Genomic DNA, 21,502 nt, shown 5'->3' on the forward strand with positions numbered 1-21,502 from the left:
CTAAAGGATTGCCCAGTGAAGTAGTTGAAATACCGTTTTTACAAATATAATCTAACATTTTTTTGGAAATAGGTCTGGGTTTAATGCAATAATCTTTTAAATGACAAATATACACATGGTTATAAAAATTTAAATATTCTTTTATTTCCTATTGATTTACTTGAGAGAAAATTTAGAAACCTTCCTATGTTGGATTGAAACTCTTTAATTACTTAAATATTTATAATTTGATAATTATAATGCAAACTTAATTGAAAGGTCAACTCAAAATGATTCACAACATAAACATTTGATCAATTTAATTAAACAATACTGAGTTTAACAAGTGTGTAACAAGAATGAACAAATATAAATTGAGGAATAGAAGTGAAAGTCTCAGAAGGCTGAGAATGATGAATAAGTAGGGAGGATGATAGCAGTCACACTGGCCCTTTTTCCATTGTCCTGAAGTTGTAGAGAATTAATGAAATATTTGAGTAGCAAAGATAAGAGACAAAGATGCTTTATGGAATACTGGTGATGAAAGTCTTCTTGTGAAAGGACAGCCACTCAGCTTGTTTGATGCCTATTAAAGACCAAATTATACCCCTGGGGATAAAAATTCATGTTTATAAAAAAATAAAAAATTAAAAAGAAAAAAGAAAAAAAAAAGAAAGAAATCCTGAACTTTAAAAAAAAAAAAAAAGACCAAATTAGTCAATTTTTAAAACAGAGCCCTGCAAAGCCGCTCTGTTCCTAGGCTCATATTCTCTTTGTCTAGTCGGATATATGTTGTGAATGTAGATGAACTTTTTAGACATAGTTATGAAGTGACTCATGGAGTATCAGCAAGCATTTCTGTCCTGTCAGCTGGATTTCCTTGGAAGACCATATCTGCTGCCTCCCCTCCCTCATCCAGTGTCCCCTGTGGTTAGAGGTCTAGGGACAGGGAGTGTTTTCCCCCCTGTGGCTTGCACCCTACCTATTCTTAGCTAAGGTTTCTGCTTTAAACTCTTCCCTGTTTCTGTACCCTGGTGGTGGGTGGACCTACAACTCTAGGACACTTCTATCTTTCTTGAAAAAGGCCAAAAGCAGCTGCAGCTCCACTGCCCATTCTCTTGGCAATGCCCAGATCTTGTCATCAGAGGCAACCTTCCACATAGGAGGTACCATTAGATCATATCAACCCCAGGAGAGAAAAATCGGTCAGCACTAGGAGGAATGGATGGCAAAATTCTCAAAGGCACCGAACTTGTCTTATTCATCTTCACATTCCCAGAGCTACCAACAATGCCAGTGACCAGCAGTCACTTCAGTGATTTTGGTTGCACCGAACTTGGACTCCTTTTTACCCCCCTCCCCACCTCACCTTCTGGATCAGTGGCTCCACTGTGTATTTCTTATAAAATTACCAAAAAGTTTATTTATTTTATTTATAATGATAAATAATTTATTATTTATTTTATTTTATTTATAATGCCTAGCATTTGTTCCAGATTAACAAAATTTCCAAAATTCAGATGCCTTAACTAAAAAAAAAAAATTTAAAGATGAGTTATGATATATAATTTGGGATGTAAGGTATGATAAAAAAGAAATGAGTTTTAAAACTGTATTAGTCAAAAATTGGTGATTTCTAAAATGTCCTTCAACAGTTGAATGGATGGGGTGCCTGGGTGGCTCAGTCAGCTAAGTGTCTGAATTTTGGTTCCAGCTCAGATCATAATCTCAGGGTCATGAGGTTGAGCCCAGAGTCAGCAACTCGCTCAGAGCGGAGTCTACTTGAGATTCTCCCTCTCTGTCCCTCCCCCAGCTCAATCTCTCTCTCTCTCTCGTACCCCTCCCACTTAAAATAATTAATTAATTAATTAATTAAAATCTTAAAAAATAGTTGAAAGGATAAATAAATTGTGGTATATTAACACATTGGAGTACTATTCAGCAACAAAATAATCTGTAACTATACAGAAAAATATAAATGTTGCATATAATATTCAGAGAATGAAACCAGATACAAAAGAAAATAGTGTATGAGTTCATTTATATCAAATACAAAACAGGTTTAATTAATCTGTGCTGTTAGAAGTCATGACAGTGGTCATCTTAGAGGCAGAGGTTCTCCTCTAGGCATGGTTCAGTCCTCAGGGCATATTTGGCAAAGTCTGGAGACTTATTTGGGGTTATCGCACTGGGGATGAGCATTGCTACTGGCAGGTAGTGAGTAGAGGTCAAGGATACTCCTCAACATCCTAAATATACAGGGTAGCCCCCACAGCAAAGAATTGTTCAGCCTAAAACATCAATAGTGCTGGGGTTGAGAAGCCCAGTCTTAGAGGAGTCGCGGCTGAAAGCATGCACAGGAAAGCTTCTGGGGTCTGGTAATATTCTGTTTCTTATCTGCTTGCTGACTACACAAGTGTGCTCAGTGGAAATGTCATCAACCTATACACATATGGTCTGTGTACTTTTGTACATGTATATTAACTTTCAAGAAAATGTTTTTAAAATGTTAATAAGTTACCTATGCTTTGGAAAGCTTTGTTTAATGAAACTGTATTCTAGGACTCAAAGAATATATTAAGTAGCTATCAGCTTACATTAACCAAAATCATCTAGATTTTGTAGAAAACAGAAAAAAAGTAATGTTTTACAGAAAACCCTAAATGTTTAATGATAAGACACAATTTAAATCTTTTACTCATCAAAATCTTGCACTGGATATCAGGATTTAGGATGCACTTTAAAATGGCAATGACAACTTCATAAAAAAAGACTCATGCACCAATAAAAAATGCATGAATGTTTTATTTACCAGAAAATCCTGCTTGATCTGTAGATAGGAACCTGGCCAAGCCACTTAGAATCAGAATTTGTTGTGTCAGCATATGCAGAAACCAAAGAAGAAAATTCCCACTTTAAAATGCCTCAGTGCTTTGCATAGCCTCTTGTTGGGGCCTCTCTTTAGTCTGTGCATCTGCAGCATCCCTCACTCTGGGATTGTTAGTTCACAAACTCCCCATGCACAGAGGCCGGGCAGAGATTGAAGAAAGGTGTACGTCACTCCAGACTGGCAGGTGGCAGGTTTAACACCCAGGCTTGTCTTGGGTGGCCATGAGACCAGTAGACCCATACCCACTGCTGGAATCTTACAAGTTTATATGGCAGTGTGTATGAGGTTCAGTCATGTATAGACACCTCCCAGAGAGTCTAAACCCCCTCACTTTCTCAAGTCTGGGTCCTTGAAAGTGGCTCCAGTTGTGGGGAAGTTGAGCAGAAGGTACATTCCAAGGACAGAGAAGGAGGTGAGGAGCCTCCAATTTCCATCTGTAGCTTGTGGATCAACCCACGATCACATCCTCTAGATGACCTTCCCCAAAAGTGATGAGGTCCGTTGGCTCATGAAATTTACAAGATTTTTCATTGCAACTGTTTTTAACAGAGTATCCTGATTGGAGAAATCTATCATGGTTATCCTGTCCATGCCTCCCATTTCTTTCTTGGGTGTGTTGAGGGCATGTAATTTGTTTTTTTAGTTCACAGGCCTCCAATCAAGCCTCATGTGAAAGGATATAGGTCCCAAAATCATGGACTCCAATACAGACGGGAAAAGGCCCTGGGAAGAGGTAAGGGCATTTTGCATATAGAAGACATGTGAATAATTGTGGCCAGAAGATGGGCTGTGGAAGATTACCTTAAAAAAAATGGGCATAGTTAGAGGGAAGCCTCTACCTAGACCTCCATGCACTATGTCTTTGCAGTTCTTCCTTATGGAGATGGAGTCCATTTTACCACTGCTTTAAATCTGTACTGTATTTAAGGCTTGTTTTGATTAACAGAGTGTAGGGAGGGGCGCCTGGGTGGCTCAGTGGGTTAAGCCGCTGCCTTCGGCTCAGGTCATGATCTCAGGGTCCTGGGATCGAGTCCTGCATCGGGCTTTCTGCTCGGCAGGGAGCCTGCTTCCTCCTCTTTCTCTCTGCCTGCCTCTCTGCCTACTTGTGATCTCTCTCTGTCAAATAAATAAATAAAATCTTAAAAAAAAACCAAAAAACAAAAAACAGAGTGTAGGGAAAGGTGAAACCATCCCATTTTAGAGCCTAATGCTCACCAGGTCTTACACATTTCTGCTCACTCTCTTAGAGCCATGTCCATGCTGTGTGAGTAAGCCTGGGCTGGGCATCTGGTAGAGACTACATGGAGCAGAGGTAACCCATCCCAGGTGAGACCATCCTAGACCAGCTGGGCTTGGCTAATCTAAGGGATGCTCACATATACATAAATGAGTTCAGCCAAGACCAGAAAATTAACTCAGCTGAGCCCAGTTCATATTGGCAGCCCACAAAATCATGAACCAAATAATTTAGAGAGATTTCTTATACACCTTTGTTCTCAGAAAGATGACCATAAGCTGCTCTGACATTTATTCTATTCATGTCAAGTCCAGTTTTTTAATAGTCCCCCTTTCTCAATAGTTGATGAAAGTCCCTGAGTGGAATATCATTGACCTAGCTCAAGTAACCTAGCACTGTGGCCAGGAAGTTGGATGTTTGGTGGCCATACCGGGGTCCTTCTCAGAAACTGGGGTGATGGGATAGACTGCGGGAGAGTGGTGACCTCCAAAAGGCAAAAATAAGAGCTGTCCAATGCACAGGATGCCTTGAATCTCATTGCCTCTAATGCTAGAATTCAGCTGCTAGAATGTTCCCAACTGGATGGTTATTCATTACTCTGTAGATTCTGTCATAACCACAGAGATCAGAGTGATTCATTTGTTAGTTTTTCTATTTGCATGACTTGAAACATGGAAGATCACAAGGGAAAAAAGTCAATTCAAACCAAGTTTTGTATTTTCGATGCTTTGGCATGGGGGTATTTCTGGGTAACTTATTTTCTACCATATTTTGTCCTTGAAGCATTCCAGATCTCTTTTCTCCTGAAAGTGAAGGAAGGTGGTATTGGCCAATTTTACACTGTCATGTGTTATGGAATGACACACATTATAATAAATACTTCCATTTTTATGGAAAGTAGAGTTGGAAAAAAATGAAGAAAATGTTAATGCTTGAATAATAAGTATAGAGAGTTGTCAGATAATGGACAAAAGAATACTATTTCCTTTAATATTACTTAATAAGCTTTATCTTCTAGCCTTTTGATTTTCTCTGGCTGACTGTAGATGTGCTTGACTTGAATTTATTTACCCTCAAAAATAATGAAGACTAAGAGGTGGACATGGTGTATGAGTGGGAAAATCAGTGGAAAGAATTGACAGGGCTTAATAATCCTCCAGGAGATGAAGATTGTGTGGGCTCCTTCTGTTGAAACACAAGCTTTGTGATGGGTAATTCACCAAATCATCCTGGTGAGTAAACCACTCAGGAATCAAAAAAGGAATTACAATATATTCCACAGGATGGAATAATCTGCAGCTGTTGCATAGTGACAGGGTGAGTGTAAACAACATTTTGCCAAGTGAAAAATATATCTAGCTGTGTATTATATCATCATTTTCATAATATATGTATTGTATATATAACAACATATTATCAGTGGGGTCTCCAAAAACAGATCATTTGAATGCATTTCTCCCTTTAATGTTTATTTTTTATATTTTATAGGCTCCCAGTGTTAGAATATATTACTTTTATAATTATAAAATATACAAATAAAAATATAAAGTGCATCAATTAACCAATTGATAGTCATGCTAATAAAATATTTACAACCAGATAAAACTGATTCCCTAGCTCCTCAAGATGTGTCTCTCTTGTATGAATTTTGAAATCTGTATTGTAGTCTGATGAGGATATTCTTGAGCGCTGCAAGGTTTAGGCTAAACTAAATAATTCTGACATCTAGAGTACATACTCTATGTCAGATCCTGTTCTAAGTATTTTATAAGCTTTCACTCATGTGCTACTCACAATATCCTATGAGGTAATTACTACTGTTATCATTTTATACGTGAGACAATTGAAGCATGGAAATTTTAAGTTAAGATGTGGTAGAGTCAGACTCTTGGGTTCTTTCTCTTGACATCTATTCTACAGTTCTCTTCTATCTTGTGAGACAGGTCATTCCAGATATCACTCATCTGAAAAGGAAAGACTTCTTAGAGAAGAAAGTAGGACTGTAAACTCAGATATTCAGTAGCCACAAGAAGGTCTTGATGTTCTTCTCTTTGTCTACTCATGGAGTAATTCACCTTGAGCTTTCAGGACAGCATCTACCATATAGAATCTGAAGGGAGATGTGAAGAAGAAAGAAGAGACTCCATCACAACCTTTGCTTTAACAGGGGTCCCCTTTTTAAAGCTTAGGATACAGTGCAGGTAACCAAACTGATATCTCAGGTTATGCTGCCCATAAGATACTGGTTGTGTGCTAACATAAAATATTCTGTACTTTCATAGCCTGGGAATCACTGCATTAGGAAAAGTTAGAGGTCTATCGCATGACTTCTCAGAGTCTTTATTATGCTCATGTACATTTTAGTATCTATGGGGTAGATATAGTGTGCACCATTCCCAATTTTGGTTGAACCACAAACATCTTTTCATGGAGCATCTTCTACTAACTCCCCAAATTAGCGTTCTGTTGAACAAAATTGGAGAAACATTAGTCTCAAAAAATGATACTCTTGATATTGTTTCCATTTCCCTTAGTTTTCAGTGACTTTTAAAAAAATATCCAAACCTTATCTCAAGTGTCCTCTAGAGACATGAGAAAAGGATTTATATCCCTGTTTGGATACATTTATTAGAAGAGTAGCAATCTACTGAGGTCAACATGGTAGAAGTAGCCATGAGCTCCTAGAGGAAATAAATCTTGGTGATGGAATAGGAACAGTGTCTAAATCTTCACCCAGTTCATCATTAGTTCTCTCCCCATGTACAGTGAACGTTGGGAAGCTTATTGTTAATGAAGCAGTGTTTCCTTCTAGGAATGTTAATTGAGGTTGGTCTGTTGAATTGCAGAACTTCCTATGTGATACATATGGTTACCAGATAAGCATATGGAAGAGCTCATCATCAATGACTTGATTCAAAAGATAAGATGGCTATGGCATGGGAATGATGCTACATTCTCATTTTTCATATGGTGGGGAAATGAGATCCTTTATATAACTCAAAAGTCAGTGCAGAAAGCCCTTCCCAGAATTTGGCCCTGCACATGCTCATATGTGAAAACACTGTATATATTAGGTTGAGTCGTAAAGTCATAAATGGAAAGAAGTTTAACATTCCTGCTAGAAGGAGACTGCCAGGTAAATTACTAGGCACATTACTGTACTTGCTAACATAACCAACTAATAAATATTCCAAAATTTGTGAATGCCTTGGAATTGCAACTACGTCTTATTTTCAAAGTGGTTGACAGGGAAAAAGAATAGTGAAGGAAACCCACCGACATCACTAAGGATAAACTGTTAGATGACTTTTAACTTACAATCAATTTCATTCAGTGAGTAATCTATTCTAAATTATCCAGCCAACAACTAATCTGCTCCCTGAATGAGCCCAACAATATCAGCTGAGCCAGCCCAGTCCCAAAGACCCACCTAGCCAACCCACAGAATGATGATCTAGTAAGTGTTTATTACTCTAAGTTGCTAGATTTTGAGGTGGTTTGTTTCACAGCAAAACTTAACTGATGCAGTGTTCTTGGCATGGTGAGCACCTGGTGTCTTTTCCTTGATGACCTGGCCCCATTTTGCCTCTTAATGTCTTGACCGAACCTCTGGGTTTCAGCCAAATCCCAATCAGGTCCCTGGCCTTGGCAAACTACGTCATATCCCCTATGTGGGAGTAATACGTGGGTAAAGCCTACTTCCTCCCAATAGGCTTGCTGGCCTCCTACAGGCTTGCTGGCCCTCAACAATCAGTACCTTCCACATTCTTTCATAGGGAGTATAGAGGTTATTTGTGGATTTCTTCTACGCTGTGTAACAGTCAAGGCATTCTAAGGGTTCCATCTCCTATTTCTTTCTCACCTTAAATCTGACATGGTTCCACTCCTCTTTGGCAGCAGCTGCTCTGTGTTGCCAGATGGTAGCCATGTGGGTCTGTCTCCTTCCAGAATTCCTGGTGAGCTGTGGAAATAAATGAAGACCATGCAAATAAAGCCTCCAATACTTGTGATTGGTAGAGTCAAACGCAGGCAAGATAGGAAATCTTTATAACAAAAGAAAAAGGAAAGTGTTAGGTATGATCTGATTGGACATTGTTGGTATAGGAAATCTGGATCAGTCTAACTAGATATGGGGCATCTTATGGGATTGGTTTGGCTTTCTCCTTTTGATCCTCACTTGGAAGCTGGGGCAAAAAACTTAAGAAGTTGGCAATTATGAACTGAATGCTAATTGTTCTGGGCCAATTGCTATAGAGGTTGTGTTTTCACTTCTTAAACTGGTTGCTGTAGAGGTTGTGAGTAAGCATTCTATTGTCATATAGACTGGCCATTTTCCTTCACGTATTCAACCCATCTGTCTCCCTTTTGGTTATTCTCCCACTCTTGCAAGTAGCAGATTGACTTATTCAGGGAAGGCTACAGATCCGGATCTTCACTATGGAGATGGTTTCAGTTGTCTCCATGGTCAACTGTATTGCAAGATCATCTCGAGCTTTTTGTTGTCATATTGTCCTGGTGATTATCTGTCAAGAGAGCAGCTATGCAGTAGGATTTACAATTCTGGATAGAATGCCAGAGACCACACCATGACCACTCACAAAAACAAGTATAATTAACAGTCCCTATAAGACACTTAACAGGAGGGGTGCCTGGGTGGCTCAGTGGGTTAAGCCGCTGCCTTCGGCTCAGGTCATGATCTCAGGGTCCTGGGATCGAGCCCCACATCGGGCTCTCTGCTCAGCAGGGAGCCTGCTTCCTCCTCTCTGCCTGCTTGTGATCTCTGTCAAATAAATAAATAAAATCTTAAAAAAAAAAAAGACACTTAACAGGAACCAGGAGCCCCGATTGCCCAACCCAGTCCAAGTAAACAAATTCCATGGGCCATGTAGACCAACCTGAAAAAGCCAAGTCGTGTTTTCCTTAAGGCAAGGTATTGCCTGTTCTACTTTGCCTGTTTCATTGATCTAAGTACAGCAAGAAGTATTAGCAATGACACAAAAACCACCATGACTAGCCAGCAAAAAATCTAGAGCAATACAATTATCCATCATTACCTGTGCCAATGAGTAGAGATTGGTCTGTACATCATCTAGGGTGGAGGAGTATTGTTTTAACTTCTGCCAAGGTTAATGATAAGTTTTTTATAGTATTTTCTGCTTATAAGGTCTCCCCCTTGGGAACACTGCTCTGGTTGTTCACATAAACAACTGGTTAGTAATTTCCCATTTGGAGTGCTTGGATAATCAAGGGTGGGCTTATTTGGGGACTTGCATCTCAGGGAATTTGCCAAGTTTGTGATTTCTAGGATTACGGACTCTGTATACAGATAAGTCTTGGCATACTATTGGTAAAGTGCATGAAGTTGAAGTCTGGGGCAAGTAAGACCAGGCATTCTGGCTGCAAAAGAAGTAGTATCCAGTAGGGGGCATTCAGAGACACAGGAGAAAAGGAATTGTTTATGGTAGAAGATCAAAAGAAAGGTCTTAGATTAGCCCAGTTACAGTTTGATCTCCATTAACCTTTTCCAAGTGGCAAGTAATTGGCCCATTACTTCCATGAAAGTTGTTGAATTCAAATGTCTTGCAATAATTGGTTCTTTTTCTGTGACAGAAGGACACTACCATATTCATGTGTTGATTTATTTATTTAGATGCAAATGTCATCAGCTGCCATCCCTTATGATCTGCTTATTAAGACTGAAATTCTCTAGAGGTTTTTATCATGATGATCTGGTGACGGTTGACATATACAGCAATCAGTAAGACTCAAGGTCGTGGCTACTGTTTGGGATCATCTAAGAATGGCATTATAATAAGTATGTTCTGACCTAACAATTATAATAAAGTGGGATGAAAAGAGGAAAAGAGCCATTATGGGTGGGTAATAACCAAGGGTCTATAGAAAATGAGAAGAATGGTTATGAGCAAGCAGATGAATAACAAAATAGAAATTAGCCAGGAGTCTAGTCCCATGTCTTAGGCAGTGGCTATCTACTATCCTAAGTCATCTGCATATTCCACAGACCCTTGGTCAGCTACTTACTTCCAAAAGTCAGCTGCTACTAGTGGATCTCTGGGAATTTGGAATTTGAGGTCCCTTATAGGAGTAGCCTACCAATGATATGGAATTCCAAATTGCTTTTTTAATTATGAAACATGAACCTAAGGACAGCTCCCTGGAGCTTCACTACTGTATTTGTTGCTAACGGTACATGATAAAGTCCATTCCAGTGAAGTTCAAGAATAGTCTTTTCTCCGATGTCTCTTCTAATAGATGAAATGCTTTGTTTTAAGAACATCAGGAGGCTGAGCCTGATGGAAGGTGTTGTGGGAAGGCAGATGGGGATGAGTACATGAGTCCCTTGCAATATTTTGCCAACTCTGCAAGAAACAGGGCAGAATATCAGAGGAGAAGTCCCTAAATGTGTGGGTCTTGTTACCAGATGTTAGAGGAATAACTGTTGTGTCTCTGAGAGAGTGGACTACACAGCCATAACCTCCTACAGTTTCTTTTGTGTGTGTGCACGATTGAATTATGGTCTAATAAAATTCTGTTGGAAATGTTTTGGGTATGGCTTTTAGTAGACTTTTCCCTAACTTTGGGGCCCTTCTTGACCCTCAGGTTTATTATAAAAGAGAGACTCTGGAGATCCCTTTCTGTGTTCATCCAATCAGTTTTTGCCATCCAGGATTTTAACATCTGAGGTTTTGACCAACATGTGTACAAGTTGACAAAGTTCAGGTAATAGTGGGACATATGAATGCATCTAAAAGAAGGCTAAATTCTATGAATAGGAGTTGACTTTCTATGGGTTAGGGAAATTCTGAATTATAACTGTGAATTCAGGTCAGATTCAAGGCACACCTGACTTATGGGAAGGATAGATTTTTAGAAGGAACCAGAATTGGGGGGTTTTAGGAAAGTCAGGAGGAAGAGACAGGGGATCTGGACAAGGGAAAGAAGAGTGAGAAATTACCAGAAGTGTGTAAGGAGAGAGATCAGAAGAATAAGAGGAATGAAGGAGAGTTAGATGTAAAGAGGTAACTGGAGAACACAGAGGGAGAACTTACTCAGGGAATGAGTCTAGTTTGTCATTGCTTCAGACTGTCAGGTTGCTCATTAGCTTTGGCCAAAGAATCTTTTAGTGAAGGAATTTCTTTAATCAGAATTTCGTTTGGAATCAGGCAATGTGATGCTCCCAGTTCTGTTTTTCTTTTCCAACATTTCCTTATCAATTCGGGGTCTCTTCTTCTTTCATACAAATTTTAGGATTGTTTGCTCCAGCTCTTTGAAAAATATCGGTGGAGTTATAATTGGGATGGCATTGAAAGTATAGATTGCTCTAAGCAGTATAGACCTTTTAACAATGTTTCTTTTTCCTATCCATGAGCATGGAATGGTCTTCCAGATTTTTGTGTCTTCTTCAATTTCTTTCATGAGTGTTCTGCAGTTCCTCAAGTACAGATCCTTTACCTCTTTGGTTAGGTTTATTCCCAGGCATCTGATGGTTCTTGGCGCTATAGTAAATGGAATCGATTCTCTCATTTACCTTTCTGTATTTTCATTGTTAGTGTCTAAGAAAGCAACCGATTTCTGTGCATTGATTTTGTATCCTGCCACATTACTGAATTGCTGTATGAGTTCTAGTACTTTGGGGCTGGAGTCTTTTGGGTTTTCCATGTAAAGTATCATGTCATCTGCGAAGAGAAAGAGTTTGACTTCTTCCTTGCCAATTTGAATACCTTTTATTTCTCTTTGGTGTCTGATTGCTGTTGCTAGGACTTCTAATACTATGTTGAACAAGAGTGGTGAGAGTGGGCCTCCTTGTCGTGTTCCTGATCTCAACGGGAAGGCTGTCAGCTTTTCCCCATTGAGGATGAAAAAAAAAGAAAAGAAAAGAATTTCATTTGAAGGCTCTGCATACCAATACAAATGCTGCCTATAAAAACTGAGAAACTTTAGATCCTTTCTTTCCCAAGGCACCTCTCAGACAAACAATTTTATTCAAGCCAAATGTTCCCAGATGGCTACTGAAGCTCCAAATCGCCATTGGTGAAGATGTGCCATTTAGAGCAACATATTAGGATTATAAGAAGAGTTCAGGTAGAAAGGAGGAGTTTCTCCTGGAATTGGTGGAAGGAATATCTCACCTAGTTTTTTTCAGTAATTTGGCAAAATTTGTCCAAATGGGTTCTGGTTTGATGAGAACCACAGACTCAGCTTATAGGGTACTTGTGCCTGTTTTCTATTCTGTGATTCTCCTTAACAGGACAAACACTTTTAGATAGCATATCACAAAACAGAACCACAAAAGAGAGCAAAATTGGTCCCCCCAAAATGGCCTGATTACACTAAGGATGTAAAGCCCAGAGAAAACAATAACAAAATTCAGGAACCAAACTGAGAATGAATAGCTGTGGAATTCCACACCCAGAGAGCAGAGCTCAGAACCAGGGCTGATTCGCAAATGTTTGGTGAGAACTTGACAAGCCACTAGTGGCAAGGCACAAAGGGCCTCTGTGGGCATCTGGCTTAGTGAAGGCTGAGGTCTGTGGTGGTGGGCAATGCAGTCTGTCTCAGTAGGACCTTTAGGAAAACTGTGGGAATAAATGAAGATCGACCAGATGAGAATTAACAAGCTTTTTGTTCAGCGTTTATGTTTGGCAGAGACTCAAAGGCAGGCAGTGGAATAGGAAACTTTATAATGAAAAAAGGAAGACTTCAGGCATTCTCCCTGACTGCAGGTATGGGGCATGAGGAAGTTGGAAGCAGGCTAACTAGAAGCAGGGCATCCAATAGGATTAAGCTGGAAACATATATGGCTTTCTCTGATTGGCACTAAGTTAGAAGCAGGGGCCAAAAATAAGGAAACTGGTAGCCATTAACCAAGTCCTGATCATCGAGGGCAGATAACTGCAGATAACTGCAGAGGGTGTGGTTTGGCTTCCTGGCTGGTTGCTGGAGAGATTGTGGATCAGTCCCGTTGTCATCTATGGTTTGGCTGTTGTCCATTTGTACCTTCAGTCTCTCCGGGGCTCAGCTCTGCTAGCCCCAAACGCTATGTCATCTCCATCTCCTTACCATCTGCCCACATTTCCATTCTGGGTCCCCTAGGGATCAAGAAAGATTCAGTCCTAGATCCTTGGAGAACAAAATAGTGTTGTTACCTATTCACAATCATTCCAAATGATTCTCTTGCTCTTCTGGCAGAGAGAGTTCTCCTGCTCCTTCTCCCTTTTCTGCTCCATCTTCATCCTCCTTTTTTCCCTTTTTCTCCTCTTCTTCTTTCTCTTCTACATCCACCTCTTCCTCCCTTTCTTCAATTCTCTTCTTCCTCCTCTTCCTTCTTCTCCTTTTTTCTCTCTTTCTCTTCTACCTTTTTTTTTCCTTCTCTTCTTCTTCCTTGTCTTTTCCCTTTCTATAGAGCAGAGTCTTCTCTCAATCTTCTTAGATTTCTGTCTTCCAGGTAGGATCCACCTTTTTTGTCTCCTGGAACCATAAGCCGCTTGGCTCTGCCTTAAAGATAGTGATGGTCAGAGTGGAGGGGGGAATTACTGAGTGGAGAAATATCCTCAATGATCCGGTAACATCACTGCCATCAGCATCACTTCACCTCTGGAAGGAATTTTAAAATACATGAAAATTCAGGTCCTGATTTTAAAAATAGCAATGTGTATATTCAGCATACATGAAAGCATCTGAACATCTTTGAATTGTAAATGTTGGTGGATGACCATTTTCTCTGGCATCTTAATTCATTTAATAAATATTTATCCAGCTCTTCCTTTGTTCTAGGCTCTGTTCAAGGAACTTAGATGTATCAGTGAGCAAAACAAAAATCTCTGCCCTCATGCAGCTTATATCCTAGTGAGGAAGACAAACAAAAAGTACCAAACAGAATAAAAAGTTAAGATTGTGTTAAAGGGTGACAAGTGCTGTGGAATAAAGAAAAAGCAGAGCATGGTAGGGAGGATCAGGCACTGAGGGAAAGAAGACAGATTCATCTGTCTGCTTCTCTTTAGGGATGCCTGACTGCCATTTCGATGGAACCTTATTGTTAAGCCTCAGTGAATAAGATCATGACAATTAAACCATCCCTCAGGCTTTGAGGATTGTTATGAAGGGGATGAACACTCACACACAAGGCACTGGCTAAATTTCCGGGCATTACTGCTAATTTTATTAACCCTCAGCACAACTGCAGGCTGAGTCAGCTGCCTCAGACGTCAATTGGTTCAGGATTCAGAGAAGCATAGTATCTGATTTGGCTCCAGAGGTTAATAACTGAGCCTGGTTTTTTTTGTAGGGACCTAATTTATAATAAGAAAAAGTGTAAGAGCAGACAGTCACAAATAAAGACTGTAATTCAGTAATCATCTACTTCTGTAAAATAATATTTTTAACAGTATCTCTTAGCAGCACCAGGATCCTTTATTGGATACTGTAATCAGTGAATGACAAGATTCTATAATTATTTCTACACTATCCCTCCAAGATAGAATCAGCTTTACTAAAGAAAGCAATAAAGCTTTTTAGAAGCCATTATTTAATAGGGAGCAAATATCTGTATAATAAAATATTAATTATTCTAAAAATACCTTATAGAAAAACACTGTACTTACCAGAAATAATTAATTCTTTTCTATACATTTCTAGTTCTAGTTCTGTTTAGTACAGTGTGAGCTGTTTCATCAATGCAAGATACACATATGGTCACATGTCTTTTGTTTTTCCAGATAATCACTACTTAAAGTCTAGAATTTCCATTTTGAAGCCTCCCACTTCTCCTTGACTTGTCTGAAACCATGAGTGTTCACTCAGTCCAGTGAGCTCCATCCCATTTCTTCATATAGCAAGCAGACTGGATGTGCGTCATGGTCCTTTGTTCTTTTGCTATCTTGTCCTGGGTGGAGCTGCTGAGAAACTAGTGACTGGTGCTGTGTGGCCTGGTTTGTAAAAGATTTCGTGTGAATGCAAGTTTTCATTTCTCTAGGACAAATGCCCAAGGTGAAATTGCTGGGTTGTGTAGTAGGTTCAATTTTGGTTTTAGAAGAAATAGTTTTCCAGAGTGGTTGCACCGTTTTACATTCCCAGCAATGCTTATGTGTCACAATTTCTTTGTCTCCTCGTCAGGATTTGGTGTCATCACAATTTTTTATCTTAACCCATTCTGATAGTATGTAGTGATATCTCATTATAGTTTTAATTTACATTCCCCTTGGCTAATGATGTTGAGCATTTTTTCATGTGCTTATTTGTATACTTTTTAGTGAAATATATTTTCATATCATTTGCTCGTTTTCTAATTAGATTGTTTGGGAGTTTTTGTTATTGAATGTTGAGCATTTTTTATATATTCCAGATAGAAGTCCTTTGTCAGATATGTTATTTGAAAATATTTTTCCCAGTGTACCATTGTCTTTTCATCTTCTTAATGGGGTCTTTCACAGAATAGATGGGTTTAAAAAATTTTTTTGATGAGGTCCAATTCAACAAATTTTCTTTTCACCCACTTGTTTTTCATTTAACAAATAATCACTGGATGTCTACCATTTATCAAGATAATGTTCAAGGTGCCTATAGGAATCAAAGATGTGACATGGTTCCAATTTCAAGGCATTCCCAGTCTAATTGGGAGACTGGAGATACATCCAAATAACTAATATTACAAAACAAACACTAAGTTGAAATGGAAGAGGTAGAGGTACATTTTTTGGAAAATCAGATATCATGTTTTGGCTGATGGAGAAGTGGCGGGTGGAAGTTTCATCACTTCTATGCCAGCGCTTGCCACAAAATGGTATAGAAACTTCCTTTATAAAATTGTTTTTTTAGACTAAAATGATCATTTTTAGATAGCTAACATACTAAATCTCATTATGTACCAAGCAATTTCACATACATTGTATCAATTAATAACACAGTGGACAGGATTATGCCACATTTTGTATTTAGGGAATCTAGAATTCAGCAAAGTTAAGTAACTTGTCCAAGGTCACAAAGACAGGAAGCAGTAAGGTCACACTGGCACCCCAGTCTTGTGATTAATGCTCTTTTAATTCTATCCAGAATCCTCCTGAGACATGTCCTTCTCTTGCCAGGATAAACTCATCAATCTTCTAGCTAAGAAATGGACTGTCTGATTCATGTTTTAAAAGATGAGATACACATCCTTGGTTCACAAAAGTCAATGAGCTCTTCTTGATAAAGGAAGAATCCATTTAAACTTTTACAGTGGTCAAGATCATGCAGAAAAGGCAAAAACAAACACTGCCTGTGAGTCATGAGAAGCAAAAGAAGGTATGGCTATTCAGTAAAATTTTGCTGAATGACAGCTCAGGATGGACTAACCAAGGGGATAAAACTTTAGGTCATCTTGCTTTGTTACCCAACTCATCTCCAAATGCCAAACCTTTCATAGGGAATGTTTAAAAAAAAAAAAAAAAGTCAGTAATAGTTCAGGTGAAGAATGGAGGTTTTGCCTGTTTCTGACCTACAAGATGACAAATAGGGAACTGGGGCTCTTTCTTGTTCATAAGGTCTCCAGATTTCCATTTGTACTTTCTTCCTGTCTTATTTGTAAGCTTGCCCAAATCACTAAACTCTTCTGTATGTATTTGTTTCCCTTTTGAAATGTTTATCACTTACATAAGATGTTAGGATCTTGATTCTCAAAGAGTCTGTAAAGAAGCAAATTTATACATTAGGTGAGTTTTACAAACACCAGCCTAATGTCAAATCTTTGAATGCAGATTCTCGTCCAGATGCTGCCACTACTGGGACCCATGTATAAAGTAACTCTTTCACATTCTACACTCTACCCTTTCCTCTGCTGACCTGTGCCTGGAAGTTAGACCTACCATTTTGTATAACGAAAGTAAAAATAAGAACATTGGAGGAATACCTTTGGTTGATCAGATTTTCTCTAGGGTAAGCAGGAATGGAACAGGAGGGCAATGGTGCCTCCAGGCAGAGGAACTGAGAGGCTGGGAGCAAGGATGGGAGGGAGTCTGGTTAACTGTGTAGCCATCTGCACTAGGTTAATTTCGTATCATGCCAATGCTAATCAAGCACAGATAACTAAAACTGAATGTAAACAAAATAGGAACAAAACACAAACTTTCTTCCACTTTAGGCAGTTTGTGGATAATAAAATCCCTTTAAAAGAGGAAACTCGATCTTAAGAGAAATCAACTCTTTTATCTTTCAAGTGCCCTTCTTAAAGGTTTTTGTTTCTGTTTTTTGCTGCTGCGTGCGAGCAGATCAGCAAAGGAGCCATCCATTTCTACTGAGCAAATTTACACCGGGTGAACACTCTCAATCCACTGTCCTGCGAGAGGACTCCCAGGGGTTTAGGAATCACCCAGTGTAGCTCCACAGACACATTATTTTGATGGAGTGACTTCCATGTTGCGGGTAAAACTGACAATGTGTTTTCACAGCCCAGGTGTTGGGGCTAAGGCAGTAGGTCTCAGGGAGATCCCGGGACCTGCGCCTGGGGAATGCAAACGCGCTATGAAGCCCTGGCCTGGAGGCGAACCTTTCAACTTCCAGGACCTGGACCTCCGGGCCAGGGCCCGAACGCGTCCCTTACTTGAAGCAATATTCGGCGGCCTTCGGGCAGCGCCAGCTCACTAAGCCTCTCGTGCGGCTGCGATGGGGGGGGGGGGGTTCGTAGGTTTGGGCACACAGTAGCCTGGGACAGACTCTGAGCCCAGCGCGAAGCCAGTCTGTGTCTGTTGAACAACTAAGCGTCGCCAGCACAGTCAATTGCTGGCAGAATGAAAGGAATCCAGACCAGGGCATGGGTCACCACGGTGACTTTAAATACCCAGGGACTGTGAAGGGGGCAAGAGCTGCCTTTGGAGAAGCGCCACGCAGGCTTTGGAGAGGCTAGGGAGGGAGGGCGCCCACACTCCGCTGGGCGAGCGGCAGCGCTGGTAGACAAGCCGACCCCGGATTCGGGTGACGTGTCACTCCGCGGTCAGGGAGGGTCCGGGCCCCGGGGCTCAGGGGCAGGGGACAGGGAAAACCTTACTTCAATGACAGGAGTGACCTGAGGTCTCGCCTGGGGGGCTCCAAGGCCGTGGCCCCAGCACTGCACGGCGCTGCTGGGAAGAGCCCAGGAAGGGGCGCGGATCCCCGCCCCGGGCGCGCGCAGCCCCAGCCCCGCCTCCTCCCGATGCGTCCCGCCCCTCCCGGCGCGAGCCGCCCGCGCGCGGGGGGAGCTTCAGAGGAACTGGCCGGGCGGGCACCCCTCTGCCCCGGCGCAGGCGCGAGCGCGCACCGCCTCTCCGGCCGGGCGCCCCGCTGGCGTTCCCGCCCCGCCTCCGCACGCGTCCCCGCCCCGGGCACCTCTGATTGGCCGTGGGCCGGGCCAGCAGGTGTCGGCGGCCGCTGCGGCCAGGCTGGCCCCAGCTGCCTGCGGCGCGGGCGCCTCCCTCGCAGCCGCTGCCAACGCCGCGCTCCCCGCCTTCTGCCCGCTCCCCGGCTCCCGCTGCGGCTGCGGTTCTGGCGGCCGAGCCCCCAGGGCGCTGCAGCTTAGATCCGGCGCGCCGACAGATCCGCGCCCCTGCCTCGCTGCTCGAAGCTCGCTCATCCACGCACGGCGCCGCTCTGCTGCGGCAGGTACCCCAGGCGTCCTGAAGTGCGGTGGCCGCCATCGATGACCCCGGCCACGGAACTGCTCCAGCCCGGCCACCCCTGGTGAGTACGGTCCCCTCCTCTCTGGCAGCTTTGCGCCACTCTCCCGGTTGCGTTGCCGCAACTTCGGGGGTGGGTGTGTGGAGGGGTCTCTCACGTCCCCCACCCCCCGCCCGCCCATACACACCCGTGCGAGTCCTGAGCGAGGGCCTCTGGGCACGACCGGTCTGCCTCTGCGGAGGGGCTTGGGGGCGGGGGTGGGAGTCCTTGAACTTGCTCGAGGATCGTCGCAGAGTCGGAACCTCCCCTTTCTCCCTTGGACGCGGCTGGAGCTCGACTCTGCGTTTCCCTCGCGTTTGGCGTTCCTCACTGGCCACGTAGCTCCTGGGCTGCGGTTCACCGCGCACCTACTACGCTGTAGGCGCACCGGCAGGGCGCCTGGAACCATCGGGTAAGCACCCCGGAGCAGCCCAGCGCGGCGGACTTGACTCTTTCCGACTCCTAATTTCTGTAAAATGGGACTAATCAGGACTCGCTCAAGGTCATGGCCGGTGCGCGGAGTAAGAACCCTAGTGGGTCGCGTCTGGCTAGGTCCGCGGACTGCTTGGGTAGGGGCGCGCTGTTGCAGATAGATGGTCATTTAGCTTCATCCCCGTCTCCTTTAAATAATTCCTTCCCCCTAACTTTGCCAAATTTGGAGAGGTCGGGAGCCGACCTCAAGGGACCCTACAGAGGTTTGAGGGGTATCTGCGAAGGACCTTTGGGGTGAGCGGAGCGCTTCTGCGGCTGGGACCCCTGGACCTGCAGCATTTGCAGCATCCTCTCCAATCTCAGTCATTTAATTTGCTAACATCTCGGCAGGGTAGGGGAATTTGCTAGGTGCCTGCTTTTAGATCCATCCTGCTCTGTTTCCTTCTCCCAGATAAGCCCTGTTCCCGAGGATAAGTCTGGGAGAGATTAACTGTATACACCAGTTTGGGCCCTAGGACTTCGTAAGAGAAGCGTGTGCGCTCTGCTCTTGGCTTAGTCAACATTGACTCTAATTAGCTCTAAGAAAGTGTCTTGAGTCTGGCTTCATCCTGCCGGCCCTACTCCCTGTCCCCAGATCTGGGTTTGTTGCACTTTTCCTGGGGAGGGTGGAGTCCAGTCGCAGAATGTGTAACTGTTGCCGGATGTGAATAGTTTACTCCAGCTCTTTTGTGGCAGCTCCTGTGGGTCTGTGGGTGGTTCTCAGAGCTTTGGACTGGAGACAAAGTCATCAGTCATCCCCCTCTTTTGACATTGTTATTCTGTCCCTTCAACTTAGGCTACCTCACCCTAACTCAGTGATCAGATATTTACTTGGATAATTTTGTGATGTCTGACAAACATCTTCGGACCTCAACTGTTTTTTTTTTTTTTTTTTTTTAAGTAATCTCTGTGCCCAAGGTGGGGCTTGAACTGAGGACCCCAAGATCAAGAGTCCAGTGTTTTACTGGACTGAGCCAGCCAGGCGCTATGAGCCTCATTTTAAAAAAAATCTATAAAACAGAAGAATCCCTGCGTTTTAGTCTTCCCAAGGCAGTTGGGGTTCAGGGAACATGGTAGAGGTGGAAGCAGAAGGAAGATGTTCCAGACGATCTGAGCTGTAGGTAGAAGTGGAGGTGATTTCAAGAAAAAAAATTTTTTTAACAGCAGTCTCTGGACCTTACTAGATCTAAAAATCTTTCCAGAGAAATTTAGTTTGGTAAGACTTTGAAAATACTACATTTCATCTTCCAGTTGCTGTTCCTTATCTGTCCATGGGTAGCCACATCTCTCACAATGTCCCCTTACCCCATCTGTGGTGTGTGGGCTGGAAGCTAGCTGTCTCTGTGGGGTTTGGGCTGTCTCTGGTGGTGGTGAGGCACTGTGTCTGTGTGTGTGTGTATGTGGGGTGGTTGTCTATGTGGAGCTGAAGTGTGTCTCTGTGGAGACATGGATATCTTTGTGGCCTTGGTTTCATGTAGAGGGGGAAGGGGAGGGGCAGTTGCTTGCTCCAGAGTTTGCTCATTTTTGGAAAAGTGAAGTTAGCCAGGTCCAGCGATGTAAACTCACAGTGGTCTAGATTGTGTCCTTTCTCCTTCCTCTCCTTCCAAAGGGGCAAAAGGAGAGCATTTGTGGCCTTGGCCTTTGGAGAAATCAAATGACAAAGACTGAAATAACTGAGAGAAACATGCATTCCCTGTTCTTAGTTTTGTATCTGCACAGCCTTTTGTCCCAAAGGCAAGTTAAAGAGGGACAAGTGATCAGAACTTGGTGGCTTTGTTTAGTATTATATTAAGCTATGACATAATGACAGAAAATGGCATAGATATGAAGTGAACACTCTGGATTTTCACAAATTGAACACCCCTGTGTAAACAGTGCCCAGAATAAGACCTAGAATATTCCCACTCTCCCCCGTCCTCTATAGGTACTGTCCCCCAAGGGTAATCATCATTCTGCTTTGTTTTGTCAGGCGAGTTTTATTTTTATTCCTATTATCATTTCTTTCACCAGTTTAGTTTTCAGAGCTAAAATGAAACTGCTTGATGATTTTCTACCTCCTTTTTTAATGTATGCAAACCAAAGGTAGTTGTAGGTAAGCCAGTCCAGAAATCTAGGAGGAAGTATTTGGTCTTAGGAGCTGGGTGGAGTCTACACCTGTTGTCTCCTCCCTTCCCCTCAATAGGTTCTTGGGCAGTGAAGCAAGCCAGACCCCAGATACATCAAGCTGATATTGATAAATTGAA

At 42.3% G+C, this 21,502-nt stretch overlaps 1 protein-coding gene and 1 long non-coding RNA gene across 5 annotated transcripts in view; one reads left to right on the top strand and one right to left on the bottom strand.

Moving 5' to 3' along the window:
• Window positions 1-5,554: 5,554 nt before the first annotated feature.
• LOC309872523 lies at window positions 5,555-19,088 on the bottom strand. Its single transcript, XR_014315940.1, has 3 exons — window positions 18,937-19,088; window positions 7,969-8,067; window positions 5,555-6,216 (listed from the first exon to the last, which is right to left on the bottom strand). It is a non-coding gene; the product is annotated as an uncharacterized lncRNA (long non-coding RNA).
• Window positions 18,373-21,502, top strand: part of MYRIP (myosin VIIA and Rab interacting protein) — a 390,291-nt gene continuing 387,161 nt past the window's right edge. The window contains exons 1-2 of one of the 4 annotated variants that reach the window (XM_082746222.1): window positions 18,524-18,812; window positions 19,082-19,200. The gene's annotated coding sequence lies outside the window, so the exon portion shown is untranslated. Of the gene's footprint in view, window positions 18,813-19,081; window positions 19,201-21,502 lie in introns of all 4 variants that reach the window. The other 3 variants (XM_082746223.1, XM_082746221.1, XM_082746224.1) reach the window with 3 other exon arrangements.

This window comes from Mustela nivalis, assembly GCF_964662115.1.
Source record: "Mustela nivalis genome assembly, chromosome: 1".
NCBI classification, from domain to species: Eukaryota; Metazoa; Chordata; class Mammalia; order Carnivora; family Mustelidae; genus Mustela; species Mustela nivalis.